This window comes from Pongo pygmaeus, chromosome 9 (assembly GCF_028885625.2).
Source record: "Pongo pygmaeus isolate AG05252 chromosome 9, NHGRI_mPonPyg2-v2.0_pri, whole genome shotgun sequence".
Classification (NCBI taxonomy): domain Eukaryota; kingdom Metazoa; phylum Chordata; class Mammalia; order Primates; family Hominidae; genus Pongo; species Pongo pygmaeus.
In genome coordinates this window covers 104232541-104257750 of record NC_072382.2, presented here as the reverse complement: position 1 = coordinate 104257750, position 25210 = coordinate 104232541, and the positions used below count along the sequence as shown (strand labels likewise).

General features: G+C 39.8%; 1 long non-coding RNA gene across 1 annotated transcript in view; it reads right to left on the bottom strand.

Annotated features, from left to right (window-relative positions):
• Positions 1–1630: 1630 nt before the first annotated feature.
• The window catches only part of LOC129007790 (uncharacterized), a 47675-nt gene continuing 24095 nt past the window's right edge, over positions 1631–25210 (bottom strand). The window contains exons 2-5 of the long non-coding RNA XR_008492393.1: positions 11060–11140; positions 7471–7605; positions 6957–7023; positions 1631–5515 (exon numbers count right to left, since the gene is read on the bottom strand). This is a non-coding gene — a long non-coding RNA (uncharacterized LOC129007790). The remainder of the gene's footprint in view (positions 5516–6956; positions 7024–7470; positions 7606–11059; positions 11141–25210) is intronic.

Here is a 25210-nt window from a genome sequence, read left to right as displayed (position 1 = left end):
GTGCCATCTCTGCTCACTGCAACCTCCACCTCCCAGGTTCAAGTGATTCTTGTGCCTCAGCCTCTTGAGCAGCTGGAATTACAGGTGTACACCACCACACCTAATTTTTGTATTTTTAGTGGAGGCAGGGTTTTGCCATGTTGGCCAGGCTGGTCTCGAATTCCTGACCTCAAGTGATCCACTCATCTAGGCCTCCCAAAGTGCTGGGACTACAGGCATGAGCCACTACACACAACCTCAGTTTTTTTTAATGCCCAAAATATTCACCATATGAGTAGTAAATAAGTACATGAAAAGATTTTTCTTTTTTTTTGGAGATGGAGTCTCTCTCTGTTGCCCAGGCTGGAATGCAGTGGCGCAATCTCAGCTCACTGCAACCTCTGCCTCCCAGGTTCAAGCAATTCTCCTGTCTCAGCCTCCTGAGTAGCTGAGACTACAGGTGCGTGCCACCACACCCAGCTAATTTTTGTATTTTTAGTAGAGACGGGGTTTCACCATGTTGGTCAAGATGGTCTCAATCTCTTGATCTCGTGATCTGCCCACCTTGGCCTCCCAAAGTGCTGGGATTACAGGTGTGAACCACCGTACCCGGCAGGATTTCTCAATATCATTAGTCATTAGTAAGTGCTAAACCACAAGGAGATACTACTGAATACCCAGTAAAATGGTGAACATTCAATGGAGAAAGAAACATGCTCTGATAACATATTCTCAATGTTTGCTTTTAAAGGTGTGTTGCTGTCAAACTCTTCCATTCACTGAAATAAAGAGTTTATGATGCATTTTAAAATAAATAAATAAATGAATAAGATGTTTAATATTTAAAAGCTGGCCAGGTGTGGTTGCTCATGCCTGTAATCCCAGCACTTTGGGAGGCCGAGGTGGGTGGATTGCCTGAGGCCAAGAGTTGGAGACCAATCTGAGCAACATGGTGAAACCCTGTGTCTACTAAAAACACAAAAAATTAGCCAGACGTGATGGCATGCACCTGTAATCCCAGCTGCTTGGAAGGCTGGGGCAGAAGAATCTCTTGAACCCAGGAGGTGGATGTTGCAGTGAGCCGAGATCATGTCACTGGAATGTTAACAAGTGAAAGAAAGAAAGAAAGCTCTCTGCCACAGAAAGGGTTCCCAAAAAAGGGTTGCCATTTCCCAGTTGAATACAGAGACTTTTATAAGAAACCACTGAGGGTTGGGTGTCTCACTTGCATAAGGAGCAAATTTGTGGTCGCCCCACCCAGTCCTAGTGCGCATGCAGGCCCTTAGCTTGAGTTACTCCATATTGGCTTTGTTTCCCTTACTGCGCATGTGTCAGGGGATGGCATTTTCCATTGCAGATATGTCTGGGTAAGTCTCCTGTGTAGACTTTCTTATCTATGCGGCTGTGGGCATATCTTAGGCAAGCCTCCCTGTGCAAGTTCCCTTATCAGTGCTTGCATGCTGTTCTTTTGTTTGAAAGAAATCAACGGAGGATCCACCCTAACTGCCTGCCTGACTGGTTTCTTCCTTCCTCACTCAGTTTGGCAATTTATTATAAAATTAAACCCACACTTCTCCTGTGACCCAATGATCCTACTCTAAATGTTTACCCAAGAAGAATGAAAACCTGCCCAAATAAGTATTTGCACATAAATGTTCATGAAAGTTTTATTTATGATAGCTAAAATCTAGAAACAACCCAAATATCTATCAGATGATGAACAGACAAACTGGAATGTCCATACTCAACAACAAAAAGGAAGAAATGACTGACACATGAAACAATATGGATGAATCCCAAAAGCAATATGGGAAGTGAATGAAACAAGATACAAAAGACTTCATGATATATGATTCCATTTTTATGAAAAATTAGAGGAGACAAAACTATAGTAACAGAAAGCAGGTCACTGATTGCCAAAGGTAGGAAGTGGGAGGAGGGATTGACTACAAAGGATCATGAGTAAACTTTCTGGGGTGATAGAAATGTTCTATATCATGATTGTTGCAGTGGTGACACTAATGTATATATATTAAGGCTGTGCAAATAAAATTAGTGAGTTGTATATGTTTACTTCGATAAAGTGGACTTTAAAAAGTAGTATGACTTACTACTTAACATGTAGTAGATTCTCAAATGTTGGTCAAGTTTGTTTTCTTTCCTTGTACCTATTCTTGTTCTGTAGCACAAATACCTGTGATATTACAGTTAGGAGAGCACCAGAAATTGCACTCATTTTTGCTTATGGGCAGTTACTTTTTCCTGGATATATATTCTTAAAAATTGACCTGTAGGAGAGGACAAGATTCAACTTTAAAAATAATCCTATTTCAAATTCAGTGGAAAATCTAAAAACACAGTTTTCAAAGCATATATGTTGAATATTAGAATTATATTAAAGATTTATAACTCTAAAAGTGGGTGATATCACTCATCCTTTAAGATTTAAGTAAACTTGACTTCCAAAATCATATGGGGTTTCTAATGCTCCCCATCAAACAATTAGGGGGAAAAATCTTATTAATATCCTTTGGCAAACCCACCTCCAAAATCATCTCCCCGCAGTGACCTCCCCGCAGATCCCAACCTTCTGCTCTTCTGTCTGACCCCTCCCTTCTTTGACCTCTGGGAGGAACCCAAGTTCCTGTTTCTTTATCTTTCTTTTTAAAGGTAAACTAGTTACGTAAACCTGTTTATTGTCTCATTTAAACATGTCATTATGGCCTCCCATTCCTTGGAAAAACAGCTTATCAAGGTATGTTTTCTCCTAGAAAAGAGAACTAAAATAAGATATTTTGATTTCCATCTGCTAGCTTGGAGGCTGGGTAAGAGTATGAGCTTTCAACCCAGATTAGTTAGGCTCATTGAGCACTTCCTCTATTTATTCACCATGGAACCTGGGGCAAGTTCCTTCTCTGTGCCACGATTTCTCCATTTGTTAAATGAGGATGCTAACAGATCCAGGCTCATAGCCTGAACAATTGGCAACTGGTCACATGCGTCACTTACAATAAGTACTTGATGTAGTTAATGCATGGTAAATGTGAGCCATCATTATTATAATTAGATATGTTAAGCAATTTATTCTAAAGTAAAAACAATTGGAAAAACTAGAAATTAAGCTCAGAGTTACTCAAAATTGGAATAAAATATGGGCCAATTCTTTCTGTCCTATATCATACACTTACAGAAACAGACTAGCTGGAACAACAAACATAATTGACACTTGCCTTGTCCCTTCTGGTTTTCTTAAGGGCCTGCAATTGTGTCTCAAAAGAAAGAAACAGCTTTAAAAACAAGCATGAACAAGACAGTGCTGGCAATAGGTATTCATTTTGGAGATTTGAACAGCTGAGGTGGAAAAGAAATGAATTCACACAGAAAGAATGTATTTGAATTTCTTCTTGCCTGAGGACAAAGACAGAAACTCATTACAACCTTCCTATTGTTTATCATGGGTGGACTCTCCTAATGAAAAAGGAATTAAAATGTGGGATTTGGTGACCTAAAAATATGTCATGGGTTTTACCTGAAATGAATCATTTTTCCCAGAAAATAACAAGATTTTTGTTGTTGTTTTTGTTCTTGAAGTTATTTGAAACACATGACATATTTTCAGGTTGAAATTCAGTGCTTTGTTTGTGTTTGAGTATAAAGAATCTCAAAGAGGAAGCTCAGTAGCCAAAACATATCTTTAAAATACTCAAATTGGTCACCAAATCCTACATTTTAATTCCTTTTTCTTTTTAATTTAAAAAAGAGAGTTTATTTCTCATAATGGATTGCAGTTTTCAGGGTGGCTGTTCTGACAGGCTGGGAAGTGTAGCCTCCAGCCAGAAGCTGGAAACAGGCACTTTCTTAAATTTTAAGTCTGTATTCACTCACCATCCAAAAATCTATCCAAAGTCATAAAGGAAATCAAAATCCAGATTTATCCATACAAATCAGTCCTAATTTGATCTCTAGGAGAGATCGAGAAAATGTGAACAAGGTAATCAACAATGAATTTAAGACTTTCTTAAAGTGAAAAGTTTCTGAAACAGAGAAAGAGAAATGTTTCTGTTTGACCACTATTTATAATTTTTATAGTATTTATCGCTTAATTGACCAATATGGTTTGGCTGTGTCCCCATCGAAATCTCATCTCGAATTGTAATCAGAATCATAATGCCCACATGTCAATGAAGGGACCTGATGGGAGGTGATTGGATCATGGGGGCAGTTTTCCCCATGCTATTCTCATGAGAATGAGTGAGTTCCCACGAGATCTTATGGTTTTATAAGTGGTGGTTTCCCCTGCTCTCCCTCTCTCCTGCCACCTTGTAAAGACGGTGCCTGCTTTCCATTCTGCCATGATTGTAAGTTTCCTGAGGCCTCCCCAGCCCTGCAGAATTGTGAGTCAATTAAACCTTCTTTGTTTATAAATTACCCAGTCTTGGGTAGTATCTTTATAGCAGTGTGAAAATGGACTAATACAATCATAAAGCCATATTTGGTTTTAATCTTGAGATTAATAAATTATTTTTGCCCAATTTTTCTGGATTATAGTGTTCAATTTTGTTAGTAATAAATAGTGAAAGCATTTATTTTCAAAGTTATTTGATTTTTTCATTTTTTTGGATGAATTGAGTTCATAATTTTGTATTTTCTGAACTATTTTTAGGAACTTAGAAACAAAAAGAATAAAGTAGGAAGTGTTCAGCTGCACAAATGTATAAAAATGAAGTAAAGAATAGCTGAGTCTAAAACCCCTCAGGAAATAAGATAGTAGGGTTTCAAAGAATTCACATGTAAAAATGCATCATAAAATATAAGTTTCTTCAAATAAATGTGTTCTCAGAAGTCTCGGTGGGTTAAAAAAAATCTCTCAAGATGGATTTCAGTTAAGATGTCAACCCTGTCATATTTCACATAAGAACTGCTTTTGTAGTAAATTGTCAGTCTCATTCATTCAATAGATATTTATTCAATGTCTGCTATAAGTCAGACTCAATGTTGAGGCATATTTGTTTATCCAAAGAATATCTATTGATTGCCTACAATGTTTTAGGCACTGTTATGGGAGCTATGGACATAGTGAACAAAACAGCAAAGCCCAAGCCTTTGTGGATCTTACATTCTAGTCAAGGTAGAGAAACCAACAATAAACAAAAAATTGTAAATATGTCAAGGAAGATAAATGCTCTGAGGGAAAATCGAGCAGACTGACAGTGCTGGCCCTATTTGCCTCAGTTTCATTCCTTGCCCTTCCAGGGTTGGGAACAGGGAGGTGGGTGCTTCTGCCTATGGTAGAGTGCAAGTCTCAGCGTCAGTTCTTTCATCTGAAGGGAGACAGGAGGACAAGAGGAGGGAGGCACCAGGGAAGGAGGAAGGGAGACATCAGACGTAGCTCTGTCTCCCTCTCTTGGCAGCATCTGCCTTGGGGCTGCGTCTCTTCAGTGCTACAGCTTCCACCACAACCACTGTGGCCAGGTGATATGGATGCCTTTGTCCTTCCCTCCTAGGGGATTGTAGGTGTGAGCCACTCTGCTCAGTTCTAGAAAAATTTAAGCAGAAACAACATTATTTGACTCGTATTTCAGAAAAATCACTCTGACTGCTCTGAGGACAGTAAACCATAGGAGCAAAAAAGTAGGAACTGGATATCTGTTAGGAGGCTACTGTAACAATCCAGACAGCAGATGATGGTGGTAGCAAGTAAGAAATAGTCTGAGGTTATATTTTGAAGGTAGAGATGACAAGATTTACTAACAGATTGGATGAGTGATGTGATATCAAGAGAAGAGTCAGATATAACCCAACTTTTTTTTTCTGAACAAGTAGAAGAATGGAGCGGCTGTTCACTGCAGTGATAAAGCACAGGGAAGGAACAACTTTGAAGAGAAATTCAAAATATCCAGTAGGCAGTTGCATAGATAAGTCTAAAGTATAGGGAAGAGTCTAAACATAGCGTTATCAATTTGGGAGTTGTCATTGTGTAGAGATACAGGATTGGATTAGGTCATTTAGGTGGTGACTCAAATAGAGACAAGAGAAAATTGAGAACTGACCCCCAATCATTAATTGACAGATTAATGATCAATTTTGTTGTACATTTTCCTAATCCCCACAGCAATTCCATTTATGCATATGGGCACATTCTTCCTGTTGGGTGTCCATTCTCCATGCTGTGTGTCACTGAGCTCACTATTTCACTCCGCATGACTTACCAGGACTCTTAATCCTTCTAGCGGATTTTCCAAACCAGAGCATGGGCATATCTTGCAGGATGAGGGATGGAGGGGTGGGAAGGAACTAGCCCCTAACTTTTCATATTTTAAATAAGTAGAGGCCAGGCATAGCGGCTCATGCCTGTAATCCCAGCACTTTGGTGGGTCACATGAGCCCAGGAGTTTGAGACCAGCCTGGCCAACATGGTGAAACCCTGTCTCTACTGAAAATACAAAAAATAGCTGTAATCCCAGCTACTTGGGAGGCTGAGGCATGAGAATTGCTTGAACCCGGGAGGTGGAGGTTGCAGTGAGCCAAGATGGTGCCATTGCACTCCAGCCTGGGTGACAGAGTGAGACCCTGTCTCAACAAAAAAATTAAAAAATAAAGTAGAACATTCAAAAGTATATGAAATCATTCATGACCTTAATGTAGGCCATGGTTGTATTTAGTAAATATACAAAAACATCATACATTTTTTGTTAACGTAGAAATATTTACAAAATGAGAAAACTTTGATCCTACCATCCTGAGAAAGAGCTGTTGTCTACAATGTAGGAGAATGCCGCCTTACCTTCTGCTGAATGGTCTTTGAGCTGAGTTTCTTGGGGGCCTTGTGGGCTACTGAGACCTTATTTTAATGGGTATTATAAACATTACTGGCATTTTTTTCTTTTTCTATAAGAATAGAACTTGTTTTAAGAAACAACAAAAAGAATCAATTCAAAAATTTTATATTAGAGAAAATATTTCTTTCAAAAAGTCACTTGACCATTTTCCACTTCAGTCATTGCATTCAAATTAGGAAAACATCCGACTTTGCAGACTTCACTCCTGGTGACAAGAACAACACATTTCAGAGTGGCATGCCTCCTCAGTGACAGACACTCAAGTGAAAAATGAGTTCATTGTTAAGTCCTTATCTTTACTGTGAAAGACAGTTTATCTTCAAGCTAGTTCTGCAAATAATCATCATCATAATAACTATTTGCTAAACACAACATGCTATAGTTACTTTACGCTATCTTATTTATGCTACTGACAATTCTATAAGGGGTGGGCATTGTTGCCATTTAACAAATGGAGAAATGATGCTTACAGATTATTTTTGTTGCCCAAGGTCACATGATAAATGTTATAATTCAAATTCTGTCTTATATTTTTATATTTTCATCTTCTTATGGAATGTGAATGTTCTGATACTCTATCATGCCCCATACTCACCACCAGCACTCAAAATTAAACAAAACAGAAAGCCCTTCTACACATTTGTCTGCTTACCTATAAGAACCTGATTCTCCTGTTTACCCCCAAACTTGCAGCAGCACCCAGAAGGCTCAATTGCAATGTGTTTCCTGGTTCTTCTGCAACATGTTTTACCAAAGTTCTAATTTCATGGTTGCTGTGGTTTATTTGCTCAATAAAGAAAAAAGAAGGAACACAGTTTATTCCCCATTAGGCAATCCAACAACACACCAAATGACAACCGATGGTAACACAGGTTATGCTGGACCTCATGCTGCCTGCATCAGTTCGTGAAGACAGTCCTGCAGAATGCAGCTGTCAAAGAGACTCTGGGGAACTCTCCACCCTCTTGGCCCGGGATTCCCTTATTTCACAGTAATAAAAATGACTAAAAATGTTGGCTTGCAAGTTATTTTGCATAGAGTTACATAAGTAAAGAATGCCAAAAGTGACAATTTAAAGTTTCTATTTCACTGGCTGGGTGCAATGGCTCATGCCTGTAATCCCAGCACTTAGGGAGGCGAGGCAGGCAGATCACTTGAGGCCAGGAGTTCGAGACCAGCCTGGCCCACATAGCAAAACCCCATTTCTAATAAAAAATACAAAACTTAGCCTGTTACGGTGGCACATGCCAGTAGTCCCAGCTACTTGGGAGGCTGAGGCAGGAGAATCCCTTGAGCCCGGGAGGCAGAGGCTGCAGTGAGCCGAGATTATACCACTGTACTCCAGCCTGGGCGACTCCATCTCAAAATGGAGCAAGACTCCATCTCAAAAATGAAAATTTAAAAAAATTAAAAAGTTCCTATTTCACTAATTGTTTTCACATCTCTGAACTTATTTGGTTCTCAAGATAATCCTCCAAGATAAGAAAAAAAAATACTGGGGGTGATAAATTCATTTTATTCATTTATAGAGAAGAAAACTAAGATACACAATTAGCTGAGGAAAAAGATAGAATTCATATTTAGATACCCTGGCTACTGGTCCTATGTTCTTTTCTACAAAACAGTCTTTGCCTTTTCAACTTACGTTTTTATTGTTGAAGATTACGTGTTTTAATCCTTATGACCCCCTTCTTAAAGGAAGGGAGCAAGCCTTTGGCATCTTGATATTCAGTAAAGTATCTAATACCAACAAGAACTAAAAGAATATATGTGAGATTGAGATAAAAAATCTCATGGTCATACTTGCATGATCCTGTTCAAGCTTTCGTGTCCCCTGCGTTTACTCCATGAAACCCAAGCCTAAAGCACCAGTGGTGGTTTGGAGAATATTAAAATCCAACTTATTGTCCTACACAAGCCAAAGAAGAGGAACATTGAGTAAATTTAAAATTTAACAAAGATGTAACAGCCAGTCACTCCAAAGAATATAAGACACTGGAAGCAGGTCTTAATGGGAGCAGATGTTAATACATTCACAGAGCTGCAGCTTCCTCAGGATATCATATATACACAGTCAGTTTGATTAGCCTGAATGCCCGAGACAGTTTCCTTTCAGTGTCCTATGGTGGCTGCAGCCCAGTACTGACTGTTACACAGCTGGCTGGGCCAGTTCTGAAGCTCGCCTAGAGGGACTGCCTTCCACTCCCCCAGGCTGGGCCTTTCTCCTACTGGCTAACCTGGTCCCCAACATTTAGGTAGAGCCCTTGATTGCAGGTGTTGACCCGGGGCTGGGTTGGACTTGAATTTGGACTGCTGGGCCCTCCTTTTCTTATTCCATATTTCAGTACTTCATGGCTTTCTCATCACACTGGTAGCAACTTCCTCTTAGCTCTTTCTTGCATTCCCCTGAGGGAATTGAAAGGAGCACTGACTGATGATATAGTTTGGATATTTGTCCCCACCCAAATATCATGCTGAATTGTAATCCCCAGTGCTTGAGGTGGGGCCTGGTGGGAGGTGTTTGGATCATGGGGGCGGATCCTTATAGTTTGGTGCTGTCTTCATGATAGTGAGTTAGTGCAAGATCTGGTTGTTTAAAAGTGTGTGTCACCTCACCCCGCCATGCTCCTCCTACTCTCTCTCTCGCTCCTTCTCTGGCCATGTGACTTCCCTGCTCCCCCTTCGCCTTCTGCTATGCTTGTAAGCTTCCTGAGGCCTCCCTAGAAACTGAGCAGATGCCAGCACTATGCTTCTTGTAAAGCCTGCAGAACCGTGAGCCAATTAAACCTCTTTTCTTTATAAAAAGTACCGTGTCTCACGTATCTTTATAGCAATGCAAGAACAGCCTAATATAACTGATGCTGATGTTGCACACCGGCTTGATTCCTCCCAGATTTCTTCTACTGCTGAAACTCTGAAACCTACCCCTCTTTGGAGGAAGATGTGATAACTGCACTATTCTAGTGGAACTCCAGTGAATCTACAAAGAAAAATCGTTCATATCTTTCACTGTCTCTGTGAAAGGGACCATTTTTCTCCTGGAAAACATAAAATGCATTTAACAATTTCTTCCTTAGAGCAGTAATTCTCTATTCTGGACGCAAAGTTAGAATCACACAGGAGGTTTTTTAAATGACCAATAACTGGGCTCCTCCACCCTAGACCAATGAAACCTGAATCTCAGAAGGGTGGGGCCCGAGATTCTGCATTTCTAACAAGTTCCCGGGGGTGTTGCTTCACAGACTTTCTTTAAGTAGCATAAACTTTCTAAAATGCTGGTTCACATATGTTAACATGCATATGTGATTACCTGGAGGTCTTGGGCCCCACCCCTAGATTTCCTGATTCAGTTGGTCTTCAGCAGGCCTGAGAATCTGCATTTCTAACAAGCTCCCAGGTTATATTGATGTTGCCCATTTTGAAAACCACTATAGTTCACACTACCCCTGCCCCATCCCTACCCTAGCATTTTCGTCCTTCTAACACCACTGTGGCTACAACAGTGAAGACCTGAGAGCATAGAGAGCAAGACCAAGGGAGACTGGCGGAGAGCCCCTAATCCTTTGAGTGTTCTTGGGTCTGATTCCCTAAATTTCACTTCAGGATTTGGTGACGGCCACCAGCTATGACCCATGCAGTCTCCTCTGTCCAAAAGTCCCCATTGAGTGCCACGTGTTTATCAAACAGAAGCCAACCTCACATTCACTCAAGCTTCCTCAGAAGCAGTCACTCAGTTTCTAAAGAAAACAGTCACCTCCCTTGGCTGGGCCAAGGGTTTGGGACACTGGAATGAGAGGTCATAGCCAGTTGTGAAACATCTTTCCCAGAAAATATCAACATCCACCTGACATCTGAGGCTTTAGGAATCTGTTTGAAGCATATGGACTTTCATTAAATCAATCTGGCAAACTACTTGGAAAGAGAATTTGCTTACAAGAATCATCTAAGGACAGAAACAACATTTTTCTTTTCTTTTTTTTTTTTTTTGAGACCGAGTCTCACTCTGTCACCCAGGCTGGAGTCCAGTAGCGCGATCTCAGCTCACTGCAGCCTCCGCCTCCCGGGTTCAAGCAATTCTCCTGCCTCAACCTCCTGAGTAGCGGGGATTACAGGCACGCACCACCATGCCCTGCTAACTTTTGTATTTTTAGTAGAGACAGGGTTTCACCATGTAGGTCAGGCTGGTCTCAAATCATGATGCCTGACATGACTATGTAGCTGGTCAGGGGAATGGGAAGTACCGGTTTGTAAGATAATTCCTTATTTATTCTTCTTGCCCAAGGAAAGCTGCCATTAATTACTTCTGTTTTCATCCTTGGGCTCTGTGTGAAAGGAGGAGAGGAAAAAGTAAATATAATTCTACTGTTTATGAAAAGCCCAGAGAAGTAAGAGTAACAAGCCAACTGCCAATTCTATCTGGGCTTAGCTTGGAGTGGGCAGTTACAAAAGAGGATGATTCTATCAGGGAAGGTTTAAAAGAAAAAAAAAAGACATTTCTAGAGCTTGATAGCAACAAGTCAGTTTCCACAAATCTCCACAGGGTTATTAGACGAAAACATCAGGCTTAGTCAGTGAGAAAATATTCAAACCAATGACCAGAAAGAAATGCAAACAGATCACAGAGCCAGATATTCTGTGATTATGTCCTCTTAAACACAGACCTAGATTAGCTCTCTCTTAATCTCTCATAAAATTAATCCTTAGCTGAGTGGACCCAGAAAGCCAAGTATAGTCTTCATAATTTTATGAATTTAAATCTTCGAAACTTTAGCAAGATTTAAAATTCTCTGTGTGCCACATAGTGAAAACTTTCATGAGCTGAAACAGTGCTCTTTCATCCATCCTATGGGGTCTGACTATTGTTTAATGAAGGAAAAAACACAAACCTACACAACCCATTTTAATGTTTTGCTAGTTTTAATGTGCATATGAATCACTGGGGATCTCAGTAAAATGAAGATTCTGATTCAAAATGGCCTTGAGTAGGACCTAAGATTCTGCATTTCTAATAAGCTCCTGGGTGAGCCCATGCTGAGGTTCTCCAGTGAATCTACAAAGAAAAATCATTCATATCTTTTAATGTCTATGTGGAAGGGACCATCTTTTCAACAACACCTTGAGTGAAAAGGATCTGTTCCACCTAAACTGGTGTTTTAGATTACAACACTTAAAGTGGCAAGAGAAAACACAAGAGAATTTTTTGTAACATTTTTTTCTTTTTACATAAGTCACAAACCTAGGAGTAATAATGGAAAAATAGACAAATTTGACCAAATAAAAATTTAAATGTCTACATGTCAGAAAATACTATAGGAATTAAATGACAAGATGGCGGATAGAAGGCAGGACTAGCTCGCAGCTCCCACTTGGACAGACAGAGCAGCATGTGGAGACTCATATTGTGAACTTTTGTTCCAAGAACTACAGCAGGAACATACTAAGAAAGCCAAGAGAATCCACAGACCCTTTGAAGGGACTGGATCATCGCTGCAGGCTCCCTGAGATGCCAAAAAACTGTGAGTCGGCTTGCTTTTTCAGCAAGGAGGCTTGTGGTCTGGGTCAAGTTCTCAGCCCTGGTCACTGGCTGCCTGGAAATAGACTCAGTGCTGTTGCAGGGCATGGTGGGAGCGAGACTGGTCTTTAGGACTGCTGGCTGCATGGGAGTGGGGTGAGGCCTGTGACCGCCAGCTTTCCCCAACTTCCCAGATGACCTGTATGACTCAGCAGACGGAGCCATAATCTCCTCGGGAACATAACTCCATTGCCTAGGGACCACACCCCCATCCCCCACAGCAGCTGCAGCAAGCCCTGCCCAAGGAGAGTCTAAGCTGGGACACATCTAACCCTGCCCCCACCTGGTGGTCTTTCTCTACCTTCCCTGGTAGCTGAAGACAAAGGACATAATCTCTTGGGAGCTCTAGGGCCCTGCCCACCTCCTGAGAAACCTGAATACCTAACCAGGCATCCTTAGGGCAAGTTTGCATCCTCCCTATAGTACTGCAACTGATGCATTCTTAAAAGCACCACCTCCTGGCTGGAGGCCAGCCAACACAAAACCAGCACACTAAACAAAAAATGGAACCAAGGACCCTCACAGAGTTCACTTCACCCCCTGCTACCTCCACTGGAGCAGGTGCTGGTATCCAGGGCTGAAAGGCCTGAAGACAGTTCATATCACAGGACTCTTTGCAGACACTCCATAGCACCAGCCCAGAGCCCACCAGCTCTGCTGGGTCGCTAGACCCAGAAGACCACAAACAATCACTGCAGTTCAGCTCTCAAGAAGCCTCATTCCCAGGGGAAGGGGAAGAACACTATCTCAAAGGCACACTCTATGGGACAAAAGAATCTGAACAGTAACCCTTGAGTCCCAGATCTTTTATCTGACATAGTCTACCCAAATGAGAATGAACCAGAAAAACAATTCTGATAATATGACAAAACAAGGTTCTTTAACACCCCCAAATGATCACACCAGCTCAGCAGCAATGGATCCAAATCAAGATGAAATCTCTTAATTGCCAGAAAAAGAATTCAGAAGGTCAATTATTAAGCTATTCAAGGAGGCACCAGAGAAAAGTGAAGTTCAACTTAAAGAAATCAAAAACATTACACAGGATATGAAAGAAAAAATCTTCAGTGAAATAGACAGCATAAACAAAAAACAATCACAACTTCTGGAAATCAAGGACAAGCTTAAAAAAATGTAAGATGTATTGGAAAGTTTCAGTAATAGAATCTAACAAGCCAAAGAGAGAACTTCCAAGCTCAAAGACAAGGCCTTTGAATTAACCCAATGCTTCAAAGATGGATTAAAAATAATTTTAAAAAATGAACAAAGCCTCTGAGAAGTTTGGGACTATGTTAAATGCCCAAACCTAAGAATAATTGGTGTTCCCAAGGAAGAAGAGAAATCTAAAAGTTTGGAAAACATATTTGAGGGTATAATCAAGGAAAACTTCCCCAGCCTTGCTAGAGATCTAGACATCCAAATACAAGAAGCTCAAAGAACACCTGGGACATTTATCACAAAAAGATCATTGCCTAGGCATATAGTCATCAGGTTATTTGAAGTGAAGACAAAGAAAAGAATCTTAAGAGCTATGAGGCAAAAGTATCAGGTAACCTATAAAGGAGAACCTATCAGATTAACAGCAGATTTCTCAGCAGAAATCCTACAAGCTAGAAGGGATCGAGGTCCTATTGTTAGCCTCCTTAAACAAAATAATTATCGGCCAAGAATTTTGTATCCAGTGAAACTAAGTTTTATACATGTCCGGTCTTTTCCAGACAAACAAGTGCTGACAGAATTCGCCACTACCAACCCAGCACTACAAGAACTGCTAAAAGGAGCTCAAATCTTGAAACAGATCCTTGAAATATGCCAAAACAGAACCTCCTTAAAGCATAAATTTCACAGGATCTGTATATCAATAATACAATGAAAAAAACACAAGGTATTCAGGCAACAAATAGCATGATGAATAGAATAGTACCTCACATCTCAATACTAACATTGAATATAAATGACCTAAATTCTCTACTTAAAAGATACCAAATGGCAGAGTGGATAAGAATTCACCAATCAAGTTTCTGCTGTCTTCAGGAGACTCAATTAACACATAAGGACTCACATAAACTTAAGGTAAAGGGGTAGAAAAAGATATTCCATGCAAATGGACACCAAAAGTGAGCAGAAGTAGCTATGCTTATATCAGACAAAACAAACTTTAAAGCAACAGCAGTTCCAAAAGACAAAGAGAGATATTATATAATGATAAAAGAACTAGTCTAACAGGAAACTATCACAATCCTAAACATATATAACACTGGAGCTCCCAAATTTATAAAACAATTACTACTAGACCTAAGAAGTGAGATAGATGACAGCACAATAAGAGTAGGGGACTTCAATACTCCACTGACAGCACGAGACAGGTCACCAAGACAGAAGATCAACAAAGAAACAATGGACTTAAACTACAGCCTGAGCTGTACTTTAGCCCCTTCTAGACATGCTTAGAGCCACTGGTATGCAGGGCACCAAGTCCCTAGGCTGCTTACAGGAGAGGAGCCCTGGGCCCTGCCCACAAAACCATTTTTTCCTCCTAGGTCTCCAGGCCTGTGATGAGAGGGGCTGCCACAAAGGTCTCTGGCATGCCCTGGAGACATTTTCCCCATTGTTTTGGTAATTAACATTTGGCCCCTCATTACTTATACAAGTTTCTGCAGCCAGCTTGAATTTCTCCTCTGAAAATGGGTTTTTCTTTTCTATTTCATTGTCAGGCTGCAAAATTTCTAAACTCTCATGCTCTGTTTCCCTTTCAAAACTGAATGCTTTTAACAGCACCCAAGTCACCTCTTGAACACTTTGCTGCTTAGAAATTTCTTCCACCAGATACCCTAAATCATCTCTCTCAGGTTCAAAGTTCCACAAATCTCTAGGTAAGGGGCAAAATGCTACCACTCTCTTTGCTAAAACACAGCAAGAGTCACATTTACTCTAGTTCCCAACAAGTTCCTCATCTCCATGTGAAACCACCTCAGCCTGGATTTCATTGGCTATACCATTATCAGCATTTTGGTCAAAGACATTCAACAAGTCTCTAAGAAGTTCCAAACTTTCCCACATTTTCCTGCCTTCTCCTGAGCCCTCCAAACTGTTCCAACTTCTGCTTGTTACACAGTTCCAAAGTCACTTCCACATTTTCAGGTATCTTTACAACAGCACTCTACTCTACCAGTACCAATATACTGTATTAGTCCACTTTCATGCTGCTGATAAAGACATACCCAAGACTGAGTATTTACAAAGAAAATGAGGTTTAATGGACTTACAGTTCCATGTGGCTTGGGAGGCCTCACAATCATGGTAGAAGGTGTGTCTTACATGGCAGCAGGCAAGAGAGAATGAGAGCCAAGAGAAAGTGGAAACCCCTCATAAAACCATCAGATCCTGTAAGACTTATTCACTACCATGAGAACAGTATGGGGGAAACTGCCCCCATAATTCAATTATCTCCTACTGGGTCCCTCCCACAACTTGTGGGAATTATGGGAGCTACAATTCAAGATGTGATTTGGATGGGGACACAGCCAAACCATATCAACAAGGATGCCCACCATCACCACTTCTATTCTACATAGTACTGGAAGTCCTAGCCAGAGCAATTAGACAAGAGAAAGAAATAATGGGCATCCAAATCAGTAAAGACTGGCTCCTCCTTCCCTTCCACCATAATTTTGAGGCTTCCCCAGCCACGTGGAACTGTAAGTCCAATTAAACCTCTTCCTTTTGTAAATTGCCCAGTCTTGGGTATATCTTTATCAGCAGCGTGAAAACAGACTAATACAGATGTGGAGAAAAGAGGACACTTATACACTGTGAGAATGTAAATTAATACAACATTTATGGAAAAAGAGTATAGAGGTTTCTCAAAGAACTAAAAATAGAACTGCCAGTCAATCCAGCAATCCTACTACTGGGTATATTACCCAAAGGGAAAGAAATCATCATATCAAAAAGATACCTGCATAGCTGCCACACTGCTGGGCATGTACCCTGTTGATGTGCACTCACCCATGGCTGCCCCACCACCCTGTTGTTGCTCACTCGCCTGCGACGCCCCCACTGCAGTGCACTCTTCCATTGCCCCCTGCCACCCTGCTAGAGTGCTTTTCTGGCAGCCCCCATTGGGGGGGGTCCCAATTTGCTGGAAGCAAATTGGGAACACCTTGGCGCCTCAAGCATAGCAGGTGCTTGACCTTGAGGGGCCAGGAAACAAAGCTGCAGACCTGGTCCCAGCACCCCATAGTTGGAGCATGAAGCTCAGGAGTGCTGAGCTGAGCCCTGGCCTCCTGAAAGCATCCAGAAATGAAGCCAGTCAACTACACCCAACTTATACCACAGTCAAACTTTTCAGGACATCAAAAAATATAAAAGCAAAAAGGCCCATTCAAACGATAACAATTTCAAAGATTAAAGGAACATCAGCCCACATAGATGAAAAAGAACCAGCACAAGAATTCTGGCAACTCTAAAAGTCAGGGTGTCTTCTTACCCTCAGACAACCACACTAGCTCCCCAGCAATAGTTCTTACCAGATTGAAGTGGCTAAAGTGGCAGACATAAAATTCAGAATCTGGATGACAAAGAAGCTCAAAAAGATATAGGAGAAGATTGAAACCCAATCAAGAAAACCAGTAAAACAATCCAAGAGTTGAAAGATGACATATCAATTTTAACAAAGCATCAAACTAAACCTCTAGAAATGAAAAATTCACTACAGGAATTTCATAATGAAATCAGAAACATTAATAACAGAATAGACAAAGCTGAGGAAAGAGTCTCAGAGCTCAAAGACTGCTCCTTCAAACCAACACAGGCAGAAAACAATTTTTTAAAAAATTTAAGCATGAACAAAACCTCTGAGAAATATGGGATTATGTAAAGAGACCAAACCTACAACTCATTGGCATTCCTGAAAGAGTTGGAGAGAGAGGAAGCAGCTTGGAAAACATATTTGAGGATGTTGTCCACAAAAATTTCCCCAACCTTGCTAGAGAGGTCAACATGCAAATTCAGAAAATTCATAGAACCCCTGCAAGATACACTAGATGGTGAACAACAATTCCCAAGACACATAGTCATCAGATTCTCCAAGGTCAACATGAAAGAAAAAAATCTTAAAGGCAGCTAGAAAGAAAGGGCATGTCAGGTACAAAGGGAACCCTGTCACGCTAACAGGAGGCCTTTCAGCAGAGACTTTACAAGCCAAAATAGATTAGGGCCCTGTATTAAGCATCCTTAAGGAAAAAAAAATTCTAGGCTGGGTGTTGTAGTTTATGGCTGTAATCCTAGCACATTGGGAGGCCAAGGCAGGAGGATCACTTGAGCCCAGAAATTTTGGACTAGCTGAGCAACTAGGTGAGACACACATCTCTACAAAAAATAGAAAATTAGCCAGGTGTGGTGGCATGTACCTGTAGTCCCAGCTACTCAGGATGCTGATGTGCGAGGATCACTTGAGCCCAGGATGTTGAGGCTACAGTAAGCTGAGATCACACCACTGCACTTCAGCCTGAGCAACAGAGCAAGATTATGTCTTAAAAAAAGAAAAGAAAAGAAATTCCAACCAAGAATTTCCTATCCAGCCAAACGAAGCTTCATAAGTGAAGGAGAAATAAAGTCCTTTTCAGACTGACAAATGCCAAGGGAATTCATTATCACCAGACTTGTCTTACAAGAGATCCTGAAGAGGGTGCTACACATGGAAATGAAAGACTGAAGCCTGCCACCACAAAAACACACTTAGGTACATTGCCCACTCACACTATAAAGCAACTATTCAATCATGTCTACAGAACAACCAGCTAACAACACAGCGACAGGATTAAATCCTTACATATCAATATTGACCTTGAATGTAAAAGTCAATGAATGGTGTCAACATATTCACAATATTGATATGTGTGAATGTAAAGGTGTAAACATTTCACTTAAAAGGCATAGAGTGGCAAGTTGGATAAAGAAGCAAGACCCAAGTGTTTGCCATCAAGAGACCAATCTCATCTGCAGTGGTTCCCATAGGCTCAGAGTAAAAGGATGGAAAATGATCTATCAAGAAAATAGAAAACAAAAAAGAGCAAGGGTTGCTATACTTATTTCAGACAAAACAGATTTTAAACCAACAATGATCAGAAAGGACAAAGAAGGGCGTTATGAAATGATAAAGGGTTCAATTCAACAAGAAGACTTAGCTGTCCTAAATACATATACACCCAACACTGGGGCAGCCAGATTCATACACATTCTTACAGACCTGTGAAGAGACTTAGATAACCACACAATAACAGCGGGAGACTTCAACACCCCACTGACAGTGTTGGACAGATCATCGAGGCAGAAAACTAACAAAGATATTTTGGACCTAAACCTGACACTTGACAAAATGGACCCTATCAGGCAGCTATAGAACACTCCAACTGACAATAGAACATAAATTCTTCTCATCTTCACATGACATGTAATCTAAGATACAGAACACTCCACCCAACAACAGAATATACATTATTCTCATCTGCACATGGCACGTACTCTAAGATTGACAACATGCTCAGCCATAAAGCAATTCTCAAACAAATTCAAAACAACCAAAATCATACTAACCATGTTCTCAGACCACAGTGCAATAAAAATAGAAATCAATACTAAGAAGATCACTCAAAACCATACAATCACAGGGAAATTAAACAACCTGCTCCTGAATGACTTTTGGGTAAACAATGAAACTAAGGCAGAAATCAATAAATTCTTTAAACTATTGAGAACAAAGATACAGCATACCAGACTCTCTAGGACACAGCCAAGAAGTGTTAAGAGGAACGTTTATAGCACCAAATGCCCATCAAGAAGTTAGAAAGCTATCAAATGAACAACCTAACATCACACCTAAAAAAACTAGAAGAAGAAAAGAAAAGCAACCCCAAAGCTTGCAGAAGAAAAAGAAATAACCCAAATTGAGCTGAAGTGGATGAAATTGAGATATGAAAATCCCTACAAAAGATCAATGAAATCAAAAGTTGGTTTTTTGAAAGAATAAAAAGAATTGACAGACCAGTAGCTAGATTAATAAAAAGAGAGACAGAGAGAAGGCCCAAATAAACACAATGAGAAATGACAAAGGTGACATTACCACTGACCCCACAGAAATATAAAAAATCCTCAGAAACTATTATGAATATCACTATGCACACACACTAGAAAACCTAGAAGAAATGGATAAATTTCTAAAAACATACAACCTGCCAAGACTGAACCGGGAAAAAGCTGAAATCCTGAATAGACCAAAAAAAAAATTCCGAAATTGAATTAGTAATAAAAAACCTACAAACCAGAAAAAGTCCTAGAGCACATGAATTCATAGCTAAATTCTACCAGATGTACAAAGAAGAGCTGGTACCAATGCAACTAAAAATATTTCAAAAAATTGAGGAGAGGACTCCTCCCTAACTCATGCTATGAGGCCAATATCATTCTGATACCAAAACCTGGCAGAGACACAATGAAAAAGAAAACTTCAGATCAAAATCCCTGATGAACATAGATGCAAAAATCTTCAACAAAATGCTAGTAAACTGAATCTAAAATACTAATAAACTGAAAGCTAATTCACCACAATCAAGTAGGCTTTATTCTTTTGATGGAAGATTGGTTCAACACACAAAACCAATATTCGTCCTCTTTCATGTAAAAACCCTCAACAGACTAGGCATTGAAGGAACATACCTCAAAATAATAAGAGCAATCTATGACAAACCCACAGCCAACATCGTACTGAACACGTGCAAAAGTTGGAAGCATTCCCCTTGAGAACTAGAACAAGACAAAGATGTTCACTGTCACCACTCCTATACAACATAGCCAGAGCAATCAGGCAAGAGAAGGAAATAAAAGGTATCCAAATAGAAAGAGAGAAAATCAAACTATCTCTCTTCACAGACAATATGATATTATGCCTAGAAAACTCCATAGTCTCTACCTAAAGGCTCCTAGAACTAATAAACAACTTCAGCAAAGTTTCAGCATACAAATCAATGTACAAAAATCAACAGCATTTCTACACACCAATAACGTTCCAAGCTGACAACCAAATCAAGAATGCAATCCCATTCACGATATCCACCAAGAGAATAAAATAATTAAAAATGAAGCTGACCAGAGAGGTAAACAAACTATACAACAAGAATTACAAACACTGCTGACAAAAATCACAGGTGACACAAACAAATGGAAAAATATTCCATGCTCATGGATAGGAAGAATCAATATTGTTAAAACAGTCATACTATCCAAAGCAATTTACAGATTCAATGCTATTCCTATCAAACTACCAACACACCTAAAAAAAACAGAAATTGACAAGTAGGACCTAATTAAACTAAAGAGTTTCTGCACAGAAAAAGAAAGTATCAACAATAAACAGACAACCTACAGAATGGGAGAAAATACTCACAAAGTATGCATCTGACAACAGACTAATATCCAGAATCTACAATGAACTTAAATCAACAAGCAAAAAACAAACAACCCCACTAAAAAGTGGGCAAAGGATATCAACTGACACCTTTCAAGAGAAGACATAATCTTAACCAGCAAGCATATGAAACAATGCTCAACATCACTAAGCATTACAGAAATGCAAATCAAAACCACAATTGATACTAGCTCACACCAGTCAGAACGGCTGTTATTAAAAAGTAAAAAAATAACAGATGCTAGTGAGGTCGTCTAGAATAGGGAATGCTTATACACTGCTGATGGAATGTAAATTAGTTCAGCCCTGTGAAAAGCTATGGAAAGCATAAAGATTTCTCAAAGAACTTAGAACTACCATTTTACCTAGCAATCCCATTACTGCATATATATCCAAAGGAATATAAATCATTCAACCAAAAAGACATGTATGTTCATCACAGTGATATTCACAATAATAAAGATATGGAATCAACTAGATGCTCATCAATGATGGACTGGATAAATAAAATGTGGTACATATATATCATGGAATACTATGCAGCCATTAAAAAACCAAAATGATGTCCTCTGTGGAAACATGAATGCAGCTGGAGGTCATTATATTAAGTGAATAAATGGAGGAACAGAAAATCAAATACCACATGTTCTAACTTATAAGTGGGAGCTAAACACTGAGTACACACGGACACAAAAATAGGAACAACATGCATTGTGGCCTACTTGACGGGAGAGGTTAAGAGAAGAGTGAGTGTCACAAAACTACCTATTGAGTACTATGCTCACTATCTAGAAGACAAAATTATCTGTACACCAAACTTCAGAGACATGCAATGTACCCATATAACAAAGCTGTACATGTACCCTCGAACCTAAAAGTTGAAAAAAAAAGATACTTGTGCGTGTATGTTTATCACAGCACTATTCACAATAGCAAAAATATGGAATCAACTGAAGTGTCCATCAACAGAGAATTGGATAAAGGAAATATGGATAAAGGAATAAAATCATGTCTTTTGCAAAAACATAGATGGAACCGGATGACATTATCCTAAGTAAAATAACTCAGAAACAGAAAATCAAATACCAGCATGTTCTCACTTATAAGTAGGAGCTAAACAATGGGTACACACAGACACGTGGATTGCAAGAATTGACACTGGAGACGACAAGAGGTAGGAGGGTGGAAGGGGGATGAGGGACGGAAAATTACCTTTTGGGTACAGTGTTCACTATTTGGATGATAGGTACATTAAAAGCCCAGACTTCACTACTACATGATACAGGCATGTAAGAAACCTGCACTTGTACACCCCAAATATATTTTTTAATTAAAAAAATTTTTAAGTCACAGACTTATGATTCCATTTGTATATTCTCTACATGACAACATTATAGATACAGAAAACAGATTAGCCGGTGCCAGGGTTTAAGGATAGTGGGAGGCCGGGGGACAGGTGTAACTATAAAAAAGCAGCACAAAGGAGATCTTCATGGTGGTGGACTAGTTGTGGCTATTGATTGCAACAGTGTTTCCATGAATCTACACATGTGATAGAATGACAGAGAATATACACATATTGTACCAATTGCCTAGTTTAGGTATTGTACTATGATTATGTAAGATGTAATCACTGGGGAAAACTGGGTGAAGGATACATGAGTCACCTCTATATTATCTTTGCAACTTCATGTGAATCTATAATCATTTTTAAATCCAAAATTTTTAAAAAGCAGCCATACATTCATGCTAAATTTAACATTTGGTTTGCGTATTGAAAAAAAATTTCTAAGGCAAGCTAGGTTAAAAAAGAACGTAAGGTCATGAGCAACACATATAATGTACTCCTATTTACTTTTTTCTTTCAGAAAGGCAATAATATATGCAAGTATATATGCATATATATATATATGCTTATGTAATTTCTTTATATATACAGAAATTTCCAAAGTAAAGGACAAGATACTAATAGCAAAGCCTGACCCTGGGGAACAACTGGGGGAACCCAAAGTAAAGGATATTTTTAACATGAAAGAGGACTGTATTAATAATTGCACAGAAACAGCAAGCATAACGGGCTCAAAACTCAGAAAATCAGAGTTTATGGTCACTGAGAGTAACATTACTTAATAAATGCCAGTAATTGTTGTTATCTTTTTTTCTTCCTTACATTTCTACCTATTTTGTGCAAAAAAAAAAAAAAAGTTTATGATAATGGTAGACTAAGTTATTTGTATTAACACTCCTATTAAAAAAATTGATAGGATAGTTTTATAGTGTTGGTAACCCATCAAATATATGATAGGATATCCTCTTAAACACCTGTCAATCACTCAGTGGTCATCAACCTAAATGCCTACCAGACCAGGAAGGTAAAGTAAATATGTGAGGGCCAGGTGTATTATTTAGGAAAAGATTGAGATGGTGGCAAACAAGAAATAACACCCAGACAAAGCATTTAAATACAAATGTACACAAGATATGGCTTGGATGAAACAAAACACATCTATGTTCTGCCAGTCCCCCACAGCAACCCATGCATGTCTGCTTGCTAAGGAATCCTGTTCCACTGTAGGCAGATCTAATTGCTAGAAAGCTCCTTGTGCTCAGCAGAACTTTACGTCGGTAATTTCCCTCTATAAATCCTAGATCTGAGCATTTTCTTCATAACAATATTTAGTCGACTTGGTTTTAGCGAACACTTGCTGATGTCTAATAAGAACTAGTTCCTTTAGCACGCGTTCAAAGCTACCTACAGGTACGTAGATAATGTAACTCAAGTTTGTCCTCAGAAAGACTAGGGTTAAATCCCAAATCTGTCATCTAAAAGCTCTAGGACATTGGAAAAGTTATTTAAATCTTATATATATTCATATTCAAGATGTGGATAATAAAACTGTTCAGCTTGCAGAGTTGTTGTGGAGATTAAATGTGAAAATGTGTAAAATGCGTAGTACATGTCAAAGAAATGACGTTCTCTGTTGGAAATGTAAGTAATTTGGGGCCAATTGTTCAACTTTCTTGAATTTTTGAGAAAGTAGAAAATTAGCAAATTTTCAAAGTCATTTCATAGCCAAAGATTGAAAGACGAGCTACAGGCTTGATATCCTAAAGAAACTTCTTTTCCTTCCCAAGCTACCAGGTGTGTTTTCTCTCCTTGCCACTAGATGGCAATTGCCTCCCAGGGTATTTGAGCTCAAAGACCATAAAATCCCAGAGGACCCCGCCAAGGCTAACTTTTAAATAACAAAGCAGTCCAGAACCATACCCTGGTCTCTCAAAGATAATTTGTTCACTTAGTAACTAAGAAATACAGGGACCACTTCCCGAAATTCAAGGGAGTGGGAGAAGGGGTGATTGTCTAGAAGAGCAACTTAAGACTTTCTCCACAAAGTAACTCATTCATCTGACGTAGTTTGTTCCTGCCGCAGTCTTTGCTCTCACTGCCCCATATTCCTGGACCCTCTCCCTCCAGACATTTGTGCAGCCCACTCCTTTATGTGCCCCATATTCCCGGACCCTCTCCCTCCAGACATTTGTGCAGCCCACTCCTTTATGTGTTCACTTACTAGCTGCCTGCCTCCGTAATGTAAGTCTCAGGAGAGTGGGGGCTGTTTTAGTTTCCTACAGCACACTCAACCTCAAGAATAATGCTTCCCACGTAGTAAGTGCTCAGTAAACATTGGCTGAATGAAAGTTAAATGAATACCCAGGACTCTCAAAAGTTGCTCACCAGTAGCTAGAAAGACACCCTCCCTCTTCTCAAGAAAGCAAATCAAGATGCAAGTGAACCAGAGATGGTGAATGTCCTGCTGATGCAGGGCTGAAGCTTCAGGGGGCTTCCCACCTGTCACCTCTGGAAATTACATCTCATCTCCTACATTCTTGGGGCCTTCAGTGACAATAAACTAGCCTGAGATGATGGGTAAAAGTCAAGAGTGACCCCTTTCTTTCCTTATCAATAACATGCCTTTTAATAGAGTCCTTCTGGAGAGAAAGCTGTTCCCAAAACCTATCATCTCTTTCCTGTAGTCTTTCATCTACACCTTTAGGTCTCATAGGTGCTTCGGATGGAAGTAAATGCAGTCTCTCTTTCTATAAACTGTCCCTGAGAGGGGCACCCCAGTCCCTGGACTTCAGATCAGTACTCCCCTTGAGCCCCATATATAATCATCATCTCCTGATAATCTCACCTCAAGTCGGCCTCTGTGTTCCTCTTCCCCCTTCTCACTGCCGCCACCCGGAGTCAGGCGCTCCTTTTCCTAAGTTGGTGGATGGGAAATAGGCTATTTAACGAAATGCATGTTTCTGGCCATGACATTCTGCTCAAAACCTTCCAAGGACCTTGTAAAACCA